The 15863-nt window shown below is 38.9% G+C and overlaps 1 protein-coding gene across 2 annotated transcripts in view; it reads right to left on the bottom strand.

Moving 5' to 3' along the window:
* Positions 1–15390, bottom strand: part of GUCY1A1 (guanylate cyclase 1 soluble subunit alpha 1) — a 34447-nt gene extending 19057 nt beyond the window's left edge. Inside the window, exon 1 of one of the 2 annotated variants that reach the window (XM_053940351.1) lies at positions 15322–15390. The gene's annotated coding sequence lies outside the window, so the exon portion shown is untranslated. Of the gene's footprint in view, positions 1–13392; positions 13548–15321 lie in introns of those variants that run through there. The other variant, XM_053940350.1, reaches the window with a different exon arrangement.
* Between the last annotated feature and the right edge of the window lie 473 nt (positions 15391–15863).

Genomic DNA, 15863 nt, shown 5'->3' with positions numbered 1-15863 from the left:
GCCCTTTAAGAGTAGTCTTTTACCATTTTTGCTTCAAACCACTAAAATTGCCATTGTGTGCTGTGCAAGACCAGTTCAAGTGTTTTCACCCTCTGTTTAGTGCTATTTCTGATACAAGTAGAGACAAAATTTTCCTGTAAGTCACAGCATACCTTTGATAATAAGGAAATACCACAGCACACCACAGAACTTACTGAATTAATGGAATTACAGTGATTGCCAAACAAAGTAAAAGATAGTAAAGCAGCTATGATAAAATAATACAAATCACCAATCAATCATTGTTTTAACTGTCCAAATTTTTTAGTAAATCCAAGTTCAGTGTTGTAATTCATCCCAGTGACTGTCCTATATGACTATATGTCTGCTTAGGGCAAGTTAAAAATTTAGACCTTGCTTACAAGAAATGTTTCTCCCCACATAATGTGGAATTTCCTCACCTTTCTACCTTTTTTTCTGTATAAATTGTTTTAAGAAGCAGAGAAACACAATCAAGCTCCAAGTTGAATAGATTGCGATTTGCAACATTAGACAGCTACCAAGCCAGGAAATGAAGAAAATAATTACCTTTGTTTTCTGGGAAAAAAAACCCCAAGTTATCTACTTTTCTATCTTGTCATCTGTCTTGAAAATAAGCTTCACAGAATACATGTCGACTTCAAAACTACTAATATGTCTTATTTTAAGGTCACGAGATGGACATTTCTGCTACTTTAAAATGTTAGCATTTATGTAATAACACCAAACACTATATCTTAATACTGAAGCTAATGTTATTGAATACAGGGCAAAACCCTCATTTTAAAGTATCACTGAATTTCTTATACTGGTTTTGTGACTGACTCATTTCCCTGTAATACTCTGAAACCAGTCCCTGGATCCAAATATGCCCCTGGGAGAAGCCCAGACTCCAGATGTGAAAGTTATATTGCAGCCACATCTCTGGTTTCAATTAAAAGCTCAGGGGGAACCTTAATTACTACACCCATGTTTTGGCATATAGCTAAAGGAAGAACTGATTCCCAAATGCTGCTGATAAAATACATATTTGCCATTTTAAGTATCACATTAAGTACTTTCGTAGGGTAAATATTTTCCTATGCTAGGACCAAATAACAGGGAGGCATGCTGAGAAGGCAGCGTGGGAAAAATATTATTTTCCTGTGAGTCAAAACCTCTGTGAAAACACTCCCCAGCAAGCCCAGCAGGCAGGCTCACAGCACCTCTGCTGCCTCTGTCACACGCTCAGGATGAGAAGGCAGCTCTCGACTGCGGCACATCCGCACCCCCTGGCCCGCAGCATGGCTGGAACCCCAGCTGAGCAACTCCCAATGGAGATACCCCGAGCCACAGCCCCCTTGCACTGCAGGAGCGCTGGAGCTGCACTGCTCATGGCCATTTTCACTGAGGCAGAGATAAAGATACCTCAACAAAACATAGAAACCTGCTGTATGTAACCATGATGCATTATTCAGGTTTTGAGCTTCAATTTGTTTTTGCTTTTTTGAGAAATCCCAATACGGAACTGACATAACTGATGAGACCTCGAGTGATCCGAGTGCCCAGATGAGGAAGCATTTGAAGGAGAGGAGCTGCTGCAGTGAAAGCAAGCAATCCAAAGCGTCTGGAAATTATTCTCACGCTTTAAAGGAATGTATTTTTAAATATAGCATAATCTATATTTGTAGTCCCTGAAAGTACAATACTTCCATAAAACTTGAAAGAGAAAAGCTGTGAAAAATAAATTTATGTCTTCTTTTCAAGAATTAAAACTCATCCTGAGGACATGCAGTGGTCGTGACAGTCTGCAGGAGTTATATGTAAAGATCAAAGTGTTGCCCATAGCCAGTGGAATTTAATTAGAATCCACAAAAGGAAAAGCACTGACGGTCTAGAACATGAAGTCATTGTTAATTGTTGTGCTTACTGATTCCTTCCAAATACCTACTTACAGCTCAATCTCACAAATTTAGCAATGCATAGCATGTTACTCATTTAGCTTGACCTTTAACTTTACATGTCTGCAAAATCTGATTTGTGTTTATTTCATAGATAAAAAATGCTTTTAAGGAGTAAATAAACTAAAAAATAATAGTAATTATTTTGTGATAAAAGTGAAATCTAGTAACCTTTGTCCTATATCCTTAGTGAAATCTTTAGCTAGTATTCACAACTTAGCCAGCATTGCTGCATCTCTTTTTTTAATAAATGAAACAACAGTTTAACAACTCCAAATTTCTAAAGCATGAAGTTTCTTCTCGTTTGAGTATCATGGTCTGGATTAACGGTGAAGCATCTTTCAGCAATGATAAAAAATTTCCCCTACTTCTTGAAAGACACTTATCTTGCTGAGATTTGTACCTGCACATATTCTTGCTGAAGTTGATGTAACTGTTTACAGAACTGACACACAGGTTTGCACAAATATTATTTCCCCAAAGACACTGGAGCACAGTAGAGCAATATAAGACATTGACTGTAGTGTCTACAGACAGTGCATATAGTTAAATATTCCCTTTGTGTTCACAGCTTTAAGTTATAATGAACAGCAAGTTCTATAAATAAAATTACTGAAAGTATTATAAATAAAAGTATTAAAAGTTTCCATGGACTCCACAGATCTTAGAAAAGTGTCTGAAAACTAGGTCTGTTGAAAGAAGTGTTTCATTAGCAGATTTCAGTTGCAGAGTTCTCTGACTGGGTATTTGCCACCTGTCACTTCTCTTTACAATGTCTAAAAGATCATTTTCATGCTGAAAATCACTGACAACTACCTTTCATATTTATTCATAGCTAAGCACTCATGCCAACTCCTGTTGAAGTCAACAGCAGGTTTCTGGATATAGCAGGAATAGGATTAATCCTAAAAGGTCTGTCACTGCTGTCACTGAAATACTGATTTTCATGTTTTCTTATTTTTGAACCAAAATATGACCATGGCTTTTAAATGTTGGGTTTTTGCAGCTAAGTGTGCAGATTCAATAATCACAGAACTGAGGTCATTTGAGATTACAGAAAGGTTAAAAACTATGCATGGGAAGGTAATAACAGGAACTTCTAATTGTTTGTCCTGCAGCATTGAGGTTATGTCCTTGTACTTCTTCTAAAAAAACATGTTGATTGAAGATATGTAATCAACCCAAATAGATGGCTGAAGGGGTGTTTTCATAGCCATCATACAGATACTGATTCTGCTTTAGGTAGGTCCCTGCAAAAAAAAAGCATTTTTTTGAACAATTTCCCAATTGTTCTCTTCCATGGTATTTGCAGAGCAGGACCAAGAGGCACCTTCCTTTTTGATTAAATGCCTATATATGGTTTCTGCTACAAAACATGTTTAAAAATAATTGGAATTGCTGATTTAGCCCATGTGCACTGTAAATTAGCACCTTCCTTTTTTATTTCACTGATTGGCCTGTCATTTTGCACACAATGGTACAGGCACATATAGTTATTCATAGCCCACCTCTTTCAAAATCTGCTCTTCTAAAAAAGATTTGAGTACACAAAAGCAGTGCCTCTTACCTTTGAAAAGATTATCAGCACATCCAGAGAGACTGAAAGCTCTAGGAATACATTACAATACCAATTTGAGTATCTTGTTTAGGTGCTTTCTAATACTCTTCTGCAAAATACAGCAGATATTAATTTAAAGCAGAGAAAGCTAGGTAAATATATGAATTTATATTGTCCTTAAAAACACAAGCTTCCTTTTTCACTAAAATGATGAAGCTAAGTAAAGGTGAAAGCTTTTGTGAAATATTGAGCTTGCACGTGTGGTATTAAGAGAAATTAATCTTGTTAATCACAACAAATAAGCACTTAATGACTAACATTAACCTGTTGTTAGTGTATACCATGTGTGTAATAAAACTAAAGATTAAATAAATCCAGAATCAGATTTTGGCTTCCTGTTGAATGTTCAATTTGAGACGCTTGTTATTGTCTCCAGTGCAATTGCTGAAGTTACCACAGCTATTCCTCTTTCAAATCCTTCCGTTCCATTTATTCAACATTTCTTTTAAGCATGTGAATGAAATCAAATTGCACAGAGTGTTTTTCAGATTACTTTTGCACAGAAAAAGTCAGCACATGTAAATGAGAGCAGCAGGGAGAAGGAATGCAAGATTAACTCAGAGAGAACTGCCATGTTCACTACGTATTCTGTAATATCTTCCCCTTGGCTCTGGTGGCAGCTTGAGGTAAAGAGTGAGGGGAAAATGTGGCCCTATGGAAAAGTAAGATGAAAATATTTATGGGAGATTCAGCTTTGACATATCTAAATCATAGCAAGGCTATTGAGATGTAGAATTGTGAGCTCCTTTATAAAGAAACTTCTCAAGTCATTAAAATGTAGCTTCCTGTTTTAATAATAGACACAGTGAAAATCAGAAAATCATTGAGGTATTGATCATGACACCAAGGAAAAGATTTATAATGCTACATTTCCAAACCCTCACTAGTGATAGACAATAAAAAAAAAGACACATCCTTATAGCTAAAACATATCAAATAGTAGAAGCCTTGGTCAGTGCTGCTCCTCCAGTTAGAACAGATACATTTAGAAAGACTTAGCATATTTCAAGCTATGCATTATAGAGATTCAAGTACATTAGCTGTTGAACTGCAGCCTCTTGTAACAATACCAAAGTTGAATATTCAAAGAGAACAAAAATAATACCATCCAGTTTTTTGAAACTCTGTTTCAGTTTTGGATATTTTTGTGCCAAAATGCTGGTTACAGACTGGCACAGAAATAGATGCTTAGCTTGCAGTGCTTGCAAATTCCACTGAAATTCACCAATTTCTGTGGCAGATGAACAGAGATTCAACAGATAAAGAGATACTGAAGAATGGAAATCCAAGAAAAGGTTAACAAAGAACAGTTCAGAAACTTTGATCAGATGCATCAATCGCCAGCTTCTAATTCAAGGTACAAATTCAGGGTTTAATTATTGAGGCAAATTAAATGTATTTTAACCATAATTCTTCTGGTGCTTTTTTGTGACTTTTTGTGCAAGGTCCTCAGGTCTTTCTCTCATTGGGTAAATAGAGATATTGTGCATTGCATGAACCACAGGGTAATCTTCCTGGAGTTATTCTAGGCAGGGTACCTAGAATCACCCACATTTCTTCACTTCACAACCCGTATGACTGCACTGGCTGCAACGATGTCAACATCACAGTATTCTTACTGAAGTCTGAAAGATCAGAGCTTGTCTCCATTTCTCAGATTTCAGTTTTCCTATTTTTTCTAATTTATTTTGCAGTATGTACTGTTCTGTATTATGTGAAAGATAAAACAAAGGGAGATACAGACAGAATAAAGGATCAAGGAGGAAAGAACAGAAGAAAACCTATAAAAGAACACGAAGACCAAAAAATCTATAATGAATAAGGAAAACACGACCAATAGAGCAAAACTATCTGTGATGGAATGGACAGTTTTCTTACTGATAAAGTGCTTTCTCTCTACTACAAATCCACTGAAGTTTGGTAGGTTCTTATGCAAATAATTTTTCTGTAACCTGTCAGTATAGCCTATAGAACATGCTGACATGCTAATTCCATGGAGCTTTCCAGCAGTATTTTAGATTTTAGGAGAATTTTTTGTTTGCTGTTTCTGTGTTTCAACCAACTCTCCTGGCTATGTATTACTCACTGATGCACAATTAAGGAAGGACACGTGTTCATTATTTTGATTTGGCCATCAAGATTCAATTTCTAGTTTCACTGGTTTGCTGCACTAGCACCTATTGGGAGGTTGCGAATGACATACCTTGTTTTGCAGCATTGTTTAATGAGGCTGCCCTGTGTTAATAAAAAAGAAAAAACTTCCCATGTTGTTTTCTAGTATTTTGTTTTAGATGGCATTGATTTGGAACATAAAGGCTAGAGGTCCATTGTTACTGATTTAAGTTTTCATTTCATGATTTTACATTTTTAAAGGATATTTCACTTGTCTTTTATAATATGTCTATAAGGAATCTCTTTTCTCTCTCCATCAGGCCTTCTAAAATACCAGTTCCTGCTGCACATGTATCTGAGATCCCAGGACAGAAGCATTACTTACCTGGCTTCCTTCAAGGCCCTGACCTGCATTCCAGTGAGGCAGCATGGAAGTGCACTGGTGCCAGCAATCACCCATAAACACAAGCAGACCTTCCCCCTGTTCTTAGTTCAAGGTGTGGCAATTTAAGATTCACTGCTGGGAGGCTTTCAGTCCCCAGGCAAAATGAGCACAGAACACAGCTGAGCATCTTGGTCTGGAGGATCTCCCAAAAAGGAGTAACAGCCAAAGAAAAGTAGCAACAGAGTAATCTCAGATTACATTGTTGAGAACCCAAACCAAAATCAAATGTTATTGATAAACATCTTTGTCTCAATACTTCAGCTACCCAGAGACCTAAGGCTCACTTGAAGTGCAGGGGCTGTACCACACCAAAGGTCCTTCAAGTACAATTTCCCACCAAAATGTTAATGAATAACATACAAATTCTGTATATGCTATTTTTTAAATCTGTAAAATGGAAATACACCACTGAGCACCTGTTTTCTTTCATTATATTAAGAAATTATGTTCATTTCAAAAATGGAGCCATATAACAGGATGTCTCCAACTTGCTGTGTTGCATACTAGTTCTGTGAATAACAGCTCCAAGCAGCAAAGAACACAGTTCAGTTGTTTCAGAGGTGAAAGAGCAGAGCAACTGGCCAGTGAACTGTGGCAGAAAACCTAAAAATGAACCAAAATAAAATTCCAGTCATATCAAGTGCATATGTACTCAGAGGAGTACATCAAATAGGTTTTGAATGTCATTTGAATATTATCTTCAAGATATATGCTCCTTTACCTGGATAGTTAAAATTATTGTTCACTGGACCCTTGAAAAAAGAAATCATGTAACAAATAATGGGTTTCACCTCTGCACTTGTTTACGTGCACAGAAAGAGGATGCTACGTGGCAAGTTCCCCCTTTTCCGAGGGAGTAAAGGCTGTGAAGCCATGAGAATAGCTGGGCAGAGGGAGGGAATGAGATGCACAACTTCCTGGAGGATGCAAACCAGAGACTTAAGTTTAAGGATAAAGAAAGGTAGTATCTCCTTCACAAGGAATTTCCTGCCAAGCTGAAGGCAACATTTTTTAAGCATTTGGCATTCTAGAGCATTTTGAAGCACCACAAATCTTGCAGAGTGCATTCTCAACAGGTAAAAATAACACAGGGAGGAAAGAAAGTCTGCTGCACTGCGTATAGTCTTCCTTTATATAGGGTCAAAAATATTTGACATTTCTGCTTACACTTTAGGTGGTGTGGAAAATACAAAACATTTATTTTAAATACTTGTACCTGACAAGCTTTAATGAGACACAAGCACTAACTTTACAAGTATCTTGTGACAATGGAGAAATTAAATTCTCACATTATCACAAGTGTCTTTGCAGCGTATTCATGTTGTAAACCTTTGCTCTGGGTTTTCAATTCTGTTTATAACAGGCATCTAAATCCCATGATGCCCACACTATGTTAAACTGACATTAGGATTGCATTCCTAAGTAATGAAGCTTCGTTGCTAAAAGACAGAGTGCCAAACCTAAGTTTAAAGATTGGAATGCATTTACTAATATTTTACTAAAGATCATGAGTGTTTTCCATTACTGTAGTGTAACAGTTGGGAAAGAAAACTCTGATTATTTGTCATATAAACCCATATAACTGCCTTTTTTGGCATATTTATTCCAGCATTACAATATAACTTTCAACAGTGGCAATATAATCTATTTTTTTAACACATTAACCCCATTAGATGCTTTTCTGCCACCACCACTCTCTTATTTCAGTTTATCATCTTATTTTACCATATACCAATTTACTGCTAACAAAATTCTGCCCACAGCACATGCAGGGATAGATATTCTGATTCGGTTTTTGCTAAGGGTAAATCATAACCCTGTATCCTATCAGCAGTCCTTGCTTTTCACTGTTTCAAAGCCTATTTGAAAAGATACTTTTTCCTTTTAACTCCCCTCTATCGTTTGAACCCATTTTTGCTTAGAACTTACTATGACTTAGAAGTGCAAATAATTTTCAACGAGAAACTCAAAGGAAGATATCATGAAACCACATTTCATATATTAAGCAACCATTAAAGCCAGTTTTTACTGACATTTCTAAGTGCCAGTCTCTAATATACGAGAATAGTCAGTGACATGATGCCCACCCACCTCTATCTTATGCATGGTATAGCTACACACTTTAAACTGTGACTAGCCATGACTCTGTTGATTCTAAAATTTACTATTACCATGGTCAATGACTTTTTCCACATACAGATGACAATCATGCTGCCTCCCCCACAGATCTGGAGCATGTGACATACAGAGCTAAGTGTGAACCTGCTTGAAGCTGATACTAATTTTCAGATCAGCAGCAGATTTTCAGTGTCACAGTACAAATGTGGTCTCTGCCTCGTGAGCACATCAAAAGTGCCTAACGTGAGATGAAGGACTGGTCTCCTCTGTGTTATTTCATTGCCACCACACAACCAGACGTTTTTGTCTGCAAAGGGAAATATTTCATTACCTTTCAACATTCATGAAGGTCTCACTATTTAGTCAGCAAGATCACTTCAAGTGAAAATTCTTGCAGAACTTTTGTTTACACTTAAATACTGGTATTTAACCTTCTATGAGGTCATCCTTGGGCAGGTTGCTTAGCAGAGAAATAAATAGTGCCACTGATACCCTGCATTCTGCTCTCTCTCTCTCTCTCTCTGTTGCTGTTGGTAGGCCTATAAGTTGCTTATTTTAACCCAGAAGGCTCCAGTTAAGAGCAGGGCCATACAGAAATACACAGCAAAAGATGATGTCTGACCTGAAGGGTTTGCCATCTGAACAGCTAAGACAGAAAAATGGGAAATGAAAGGAGCATAACAATGGCTCCTTTATAAGTGGGGAAATAAGGCATGCTGGAGATCATAAAAGGAAGACAGCAGCCAAGCTAAGAAGTGAATCCAGATGTCTTAGAACAAGTTAAGAGATTGCCCAAGTTTGTTGGGCAGTTTAGTAGATCTGAGTGATTTAGAAAAGTCATGTTTGACCTTATAAAAATTGGCAGCCAGATTTTAAAAGAAACAATGGGATGAAAACACTTTACACAGTAAAATTCTAATAGATTTTGCAGATAGGATTCATAAAAGGATGCAGGTGCTAAGTATACAAGCAGAACAAAGAAGGTATCCTCACACTAAATCTTCATGGCTAACACACAGCAGGTTTAATGTCATTCTGTTATTTCTGAAGGGTTCATAATTCCTTAAAGGAAATGCATTTCCCCTTGGCTGGTTTTTAATATCATGCAATTTGTTTGGGAACTTTAACTGTATAAAAATAAGCATTTAATTCAATCTATAATTAATTGTAATTATTTCTGTCACAATTTTTGAGAAAAAAAAAATCAGCTCTTCATTGACCAAAAGCTTTGCTAAGTTAGTTAAGCCACAAGACTCTCTCCCTTCATACCATTCTTCCCATGGGGAAATTCTAAAATCCTACCTCTAAATATGCCTTGTGAATTCTATAGACTAATGGCTCCATTTTCATTAAAATTTCAGAAATTTACCTGTCTGCCAAAGATTTTTCTCCTCATGAAGGCAAATGGTTTTGCACTTCTAGCTTGCCAGTGCAAAGAGACAAGAGACAGCAATGAACACCATTTTGGCAAAAACAACAAAAAGGAGATTTAAAGTTAGATTGATACATGCTTTCTCTGAAGACATGGAAATTTTGCCATTTTTAGCAGTTCTATTTAAAACAGGAACTGCAATGAGTATTTCAGGGTCCTGGATGCCAGCAGTCAGGACTAGGGAGAAACAGAGCTATTCGTGTAAGCAGACACCCCTCCCTATTAACCAGAAGGCAGCACCTGAGTATATTGTCTTGTGTTTTCAAATCATAGAAATCATTATGAGCAAACATAAAATCCCAAATTTTCCCAATAACAAACTAGAAATATTGCTGAGGTGTTCCTCTGTATTCAGGCTTTTACTAATGCTCTTTTGTGTGTGAAGAGTTTCTGTATTTGCCGAGGAGGTCAATCAGCTTTCCCTGAACAATTTTTGCCAGTCTGCATCTGTATCAAGTGCCAAGTGAAATGCAAGGTTAAAACGAAATTAAACACACATTTACTTTGGTCAGCATTAGCAAGGCAGTCATTACTGCACAACACACTTCTGTCTAATATACTATTGAGAAACTTGTTTCTGTGCTATTATTTATTAAAAGTGGAGAGTTTAACAGCAACTACTGTATGCAGAAACCACAAGTTTTACTGCACTCTCTGGAATCAGTGACATTCAAGAATTCCACCATGAGGATTCCCCAAAATACATTTTCCCCAAAAGCATGATGTATTTTTGTGCTGAATAACTCAGAACTGGGCTGAGGAACAGATTCGCTTCATAAATGTATGTTTCTTTCAATTTTCATTTGTGAAGGGGAAAATAGTCAAAGAATTCTAGCATTCAGCCTTCTAACAAGAAATTTTAACTTTATTCACAGGGAGGCAATTGGATGACTTCCATGGGATATTCCCTGCAGCTCTCTAATACAAATAGCTGTCCAAGGGCTAGATTCCATGATGCTCGATAACATCTTTGGAAGTGGTTGCAGTCTCCTCCAAAATGATACATGTCCTGTTTCTAGATTACAACTGCACATTAAAGCTTTCTTCCTGAGCCACTGCATGGCTGACCTATTTTCTATATGGACTTAGCTGAAACAATCAATGGGCATAGCCATGCGTGAAGTGCAAGGCATAGCCAAACCATTCCAAGGGAGGGTTCCAGACAGCTCCATGGCCCACAGCCTCCCACAGGAGTGCAAGTCTCCAGGCATCTCTCCAGGCGTTTCTCCCCTTGCCTTAGGGCAGAGAAAAAGTGGCCTTGTCACTCAAACAGGGACAGCACATCATACTGTTCACAGGCAGATACATATGCATAGGAAGTAGAGACAGGGGCTCTCATGAAAGAAATACTCTCTCAGAAATAACACATAAGGTCACAGCTTGGTTAGTGTGGTTAATGCCCTCCCTGAAAGGAATTACCCTTCTGAGGTTGACTTGCACAAGGGGGTTCATTTGAATGCTTCTGCTAGCAGGGCACCATTCTCTTGGAACAGCTACTTAGAGTGTGAATAGTGAATATGCAAGAAGAAAATCAATTCACAATTGACTTTAAGTAATACAAAGGAACTAATTTAAAGAATCAGTGCAGTAAAATCAAGAATAACATGTACCACAATACTGCCAAGTTCAAGCAGCTGGAAGAGTGCTTAAAAGTAGCACTAAAGGTCTGAACCATGGAAGGGGGCATTTTAATCAAATGAGAATGCCAGTTAAATACAATTAATCTCAATTAAATCTGAAAGCAATAATATTCTTAGCAAGGGCATCTATTCCACATAACAAAACTATCATATAATAGGAAACATGAATGAAAAACCAATGGAAGTGAATATCACAAAATATTATGCTCTGATAGGGTGGGATTCTCCTAAAGACTAAAGGCTGTGGAGGCCCTGAAGCTCATAGAGGTGCCTGGGGTCTGAATCAATGAACAGGACATGGTGAGGCCTCTCTGTGGTGAAGTAAAATTAATCTGTAGGGATCGTATTTGCTCTGGCTTAGGTCACAAAGCAGCAGAACTGAAATGTGCACTCCTACAAAAAGGGAGTAGATGTCAGCTTGCTCTCGACACCACATCTACAAAAATAAATATCCTGTGTGGTGAGCCACTTCCTAGCACTGACCTACAGCTGCCATCACCCGATTAGGACAACCAAAAAAATGGAACAGCATATCACCAAATGAGCTGCAGTCAGTACCTATGGCACAAGTAAAAGGCTTAACTATAGATATTAACATGGTTTTTTCAGTTGTCTCAAAGCACGTGAATCTATAAGCAAAAACCTTATACAAAATCCACTTTTTCTAGCAAATTTTGCTGCCTTTATTAGTAAAAATTAATTTGTTGTTTATACCATAGCTAGAAGCCTTAGTCAATTTAAGCACATGCTTAAAACCTATTGTAATTTTAAAATTAAATAGATACTAACATTCTGCCCTGAAGTGTTGCTTTGTTGAATGAAAACCAATGCCTTGAGCTGACTTAAAAATATAACATGTTTAATGATAAACTTGAATCTCTACTTGTCATACAACTATTCATGGAAGACATACTGAATATACATCATACATATAGCCATACAATATACAAACATCATACAGCCACATCTCAAATGGTGAAGACATCCTAGAAAGAATATTCAAAGTAATGTCAAATATGAGATTTGACCCTAATTTAATTTTAAATGCTAAAAATCATAATTGCAATGGCAAACATCTACATAAATGCAGTAATTTTTAAGACACATAGACAATAAAAGTCTTTAAACAGTAAATAGTACAAAAACTGCAAGGAATCCCAACAAAGAAACTCTAATGGCAGCTCTCCAATGGCCCAAATTTCATTTGTTAATAAAATGTGCAATCTGAAATGTAATGATTTCTAAACAACATTACAACAAAATACTTTAAACCATGCCCTGTATTTTCCAAGACTTTTTAAAATAAGATTTTTTTTTACCTATACAAAACTTGTCTTAAATGATTAAGCTTTTATAAAAAAAATTTGAAACCTCTTGCTAGTCTACAGAGTCAATACAAAATACAGCCAGTACCTCCTTACACATCTTTCCTTGCAGATAATTTAGAACATAGCATATGCTTGCTTAGATTACTGAAGTGCTTGGTTTTTAGTTTTGGGGGATTTTTAAAAGTACAATACTATTTACAGGATTTTTTGTTAACAACTCTTTTCAGTTAAAAGGAAAATAGCTGTGTTTGCTACAAATTCTATCTTGGCTTCTTGGATTACTTATTTTGAGTCTTAGTTTTTTTTTTTTTTTTTTTTTTAGAATTTTAAACAGATGGCATTCATACTCATAATAGCATGGATATTTTATCTTTTATGGCATGAGGTAACCAGGTTTTGACTGCTACTGATATTTGGCATATTAGATTTTATTATCAACTCTTACTTATGTTTTGATTTCACTATGGGATCTGTTTTGAAACAAACTGTCATAGAAGGCTAAGGACAGATTTTTTTTTTTAAAGAAAGCATTAATCCCAATAAGACAAATATACTCAACCTGAGTACTTACTTTTATGGACCTTGACTTCTCATTTTTAGTGTTTTATTAAAAAATTTTATTCATTTAAGTGAGTACTCAGCAAGTGAACCAGTGGAAGAGAGGACAGCAAGACCTCGGTGAGACATTTTATTGGTGTCAAAAAGGGTAAAAAAAAACCACTGTAGAACTAAATTCATTACCTTCTCCTCCAATGTTTGCCTCATGATCTTGCATTGTCATGACTCATAATAGCTGCAAGGTACATATTTCCCCAGAAAAAGGAAGTACAACCAGGAAATCTGAATATGTGCTTTCCTTCTCTCTCCTTCCATATTTTTCCTGTCTGCTTTGAATAAGCATGATTTCAGCAAATGCTTTTTTTTTTTTTCACTGCTACAGTACTCCTCATGCTTCCTTACAATCACCTGGTTCATTTAAGGTTCTTGCTACTGGCAAAGCAAAGAGAACAGTCATCAGAACGTATGGCCATATGTAGCACCCCAGCGCAACACAATCCAAGCAAGAAACTTCTCTACAATTCTCTTCCCTCCAAAAGGAACATTTGTAACACATTTGCATACATTCTCTGGATGCCTGAATTGCTTATCTTCTCTGATTAATTATGTAAAATGGTCTGTTACAGGAATCTCTTCCCAGTACAGCCTGTCATCACCTTTTGTTCCTGACCCTAGAAAAGTAGTAGACCCGTTCATTTGATTTAACATGTATGTTTCCTTATGACTACTTTTGTAGTTTGGAAACAAATCATCTTAATTCTAACTACAAGAAAAGGGAGTGGCTCCACTGGGTGTTTTGTCTTTGGAAAAATTCTAAGATTAGACTACTTCCAAAGAAGTAAAACACTTTGTTCTATTCATACAAATATAATCAAACTCTTACATTTGTTATGAAAATATTCCTCTGTTACATTATTCTGTAGCTCTGTATTCTCAGACCTAAAAATGGAAAAGCCGAGTGAATAAAAATTTTGGTTTTCCTACTAGTATTCCAAATAGCAAATGTCTGACCATTTCTTTAGACCAACCCACATGCAGCACAGTGTAACCTGTAGTCCAGTGGAAGTGAAAAGCCCAAATACAGCATTACAGACACACTGCATCCTTGCTTATGACTTCTTCCCTGTAAAATCATCCTTCGAACTTAGAAAGCCATCTTACTACAGCCCCAGAATAAGTGACCAGCTCTGAAAATAAAGCCATTTTAGAATCAGCATTAGATCAAGCTTGAGACATAAGATGTTTAATAGATGTATAAAAGCACTCCTTTATAAACGAGAGAAAAAGTTTTTAAGTTTCTCATGATTATAGACTGTGATGATTTTATAAAGGAAATACTAAACGTAGGCTAGTTATGCCCACTAAGCTTTAGCCACAGAAACAAACCTATTCACTCAGAAAAGGGATTAGGAGCCTAAAGTCTTGAAGAAATGGAAAGAAGAGGAAGAAAATTGACTGAAGAACTGCTAATCATCATGAATGCAACACAGTTTGGGGGCTCATTTATTCTTCCTAGGAAAAAAAAATAATTGGAATAGCAGATGCAGAGATGAAGTTATTGTTAGAGCAGCAAGTATGTGATGAAATATCAGGCTGATGTCTAATTCATGAGGTGGAATGGTAGAAATTGCTCTGAAAACCGGGTAAGAAACCTTACCTAAGCATAACGCAGTAACATCAGCCTGAATGGCTTTAATTAGCTTGACGAGCATCAGCAATTCGCGAATTCTTAGAAAGCCTCACAATGCACAAAGGCCGCCGGAGTACCGCTCGTGGCTGGAGCCCTCAGCGGGCTCCAAGAGCGCTTCCAGCCCCGAATCGATCCCTGTTTCGCTCACGCCCATGTCTGGCTGGGGGTACGGCGCACACGGGGCTCGGGGCGCTCACGGGAAAGGGCTTCCCGCGCCCCCCGCCCGCTGCCGGGGCTCAGCACCGATCACCGCCCGGCCGGAGCGAGCCCCGGCCCCGGCCGCGCCCCGCGGTCCCGGCCGGGCGCCCCGTCCCAGCGCTGTCCAGGGTCCCCGCCGCCCCTCTCCGCGCCCCGGGCGCCGCTCGCTCGCTCCCTCCCTCCCTCCCTGCCTGCCTGCCTGCCTGCCTGCCTCCGTCACTCACCATGGCGCGGGGTGCCCGCGGCCGCAGCCCCGCCGAGGGGCTCTGGGCAGGCGCCGCTGCCGCTCCCCGGCGCCGCCAAGGTGTATTTGGGGAGCGGGCGCGGCGCGGCGGCGGCGGGGCCGGGCGGGAGGGGCCTCCCCGCGGGCCCAATCAGGGCGGCGGCGGGGCGGGGGCGGCGGCCGGGGGCGGCGCGATGGCCGTGCCGGAGCCGTGCCGGAGCCGTGCCGGAGCCGTGCCTGTCTTGCCGAGCGCCGCCGGAGCGGAGCGGCGCCTGCACGGGATCGCCCGAGGCGCGGGGCGCCGGGGGCTGCGAGCGGAGCGCGGGCTCCCCGCTGCCCCCCGCCCCGCCAGTGCCCCCTCGCCTGGCGGCCCCCACGGGTTTAGGCTTCGAGAAATGTCAGGCTGCGCAGTCGGTCGCTCCTGTCTGCGGCTCCGCGCGGGTAGAACCTGTGTCACGGGGGCAAGGCGCTGTGGTTACTGACGTCTTTTCCACACCAGTATCCTTCCACGTACCCTTCTGTTCGAAAACGTGTGCTGCCATA

The sequence above is a fragment of the Vidua chalybeata genome, chromosome 4, assembly GCF_026979565.1.
Source record: "Vidua chalybeata isolate OUT-0048 chromosome 4, bVidCha1 merged haplotype, whole genome shotgun sequence".
Lineage (NCBI taxonomy): Eukaryota > Metazoa > Chordata > Aves > Passeriformes > Viduidae > Vidua > Vidua chalybeata.
The sequence above is the reverse complement of the archived record's forward strand: the minus strand, read 5'-3'. Positions and strand labels throughout refer to the sequence as shown.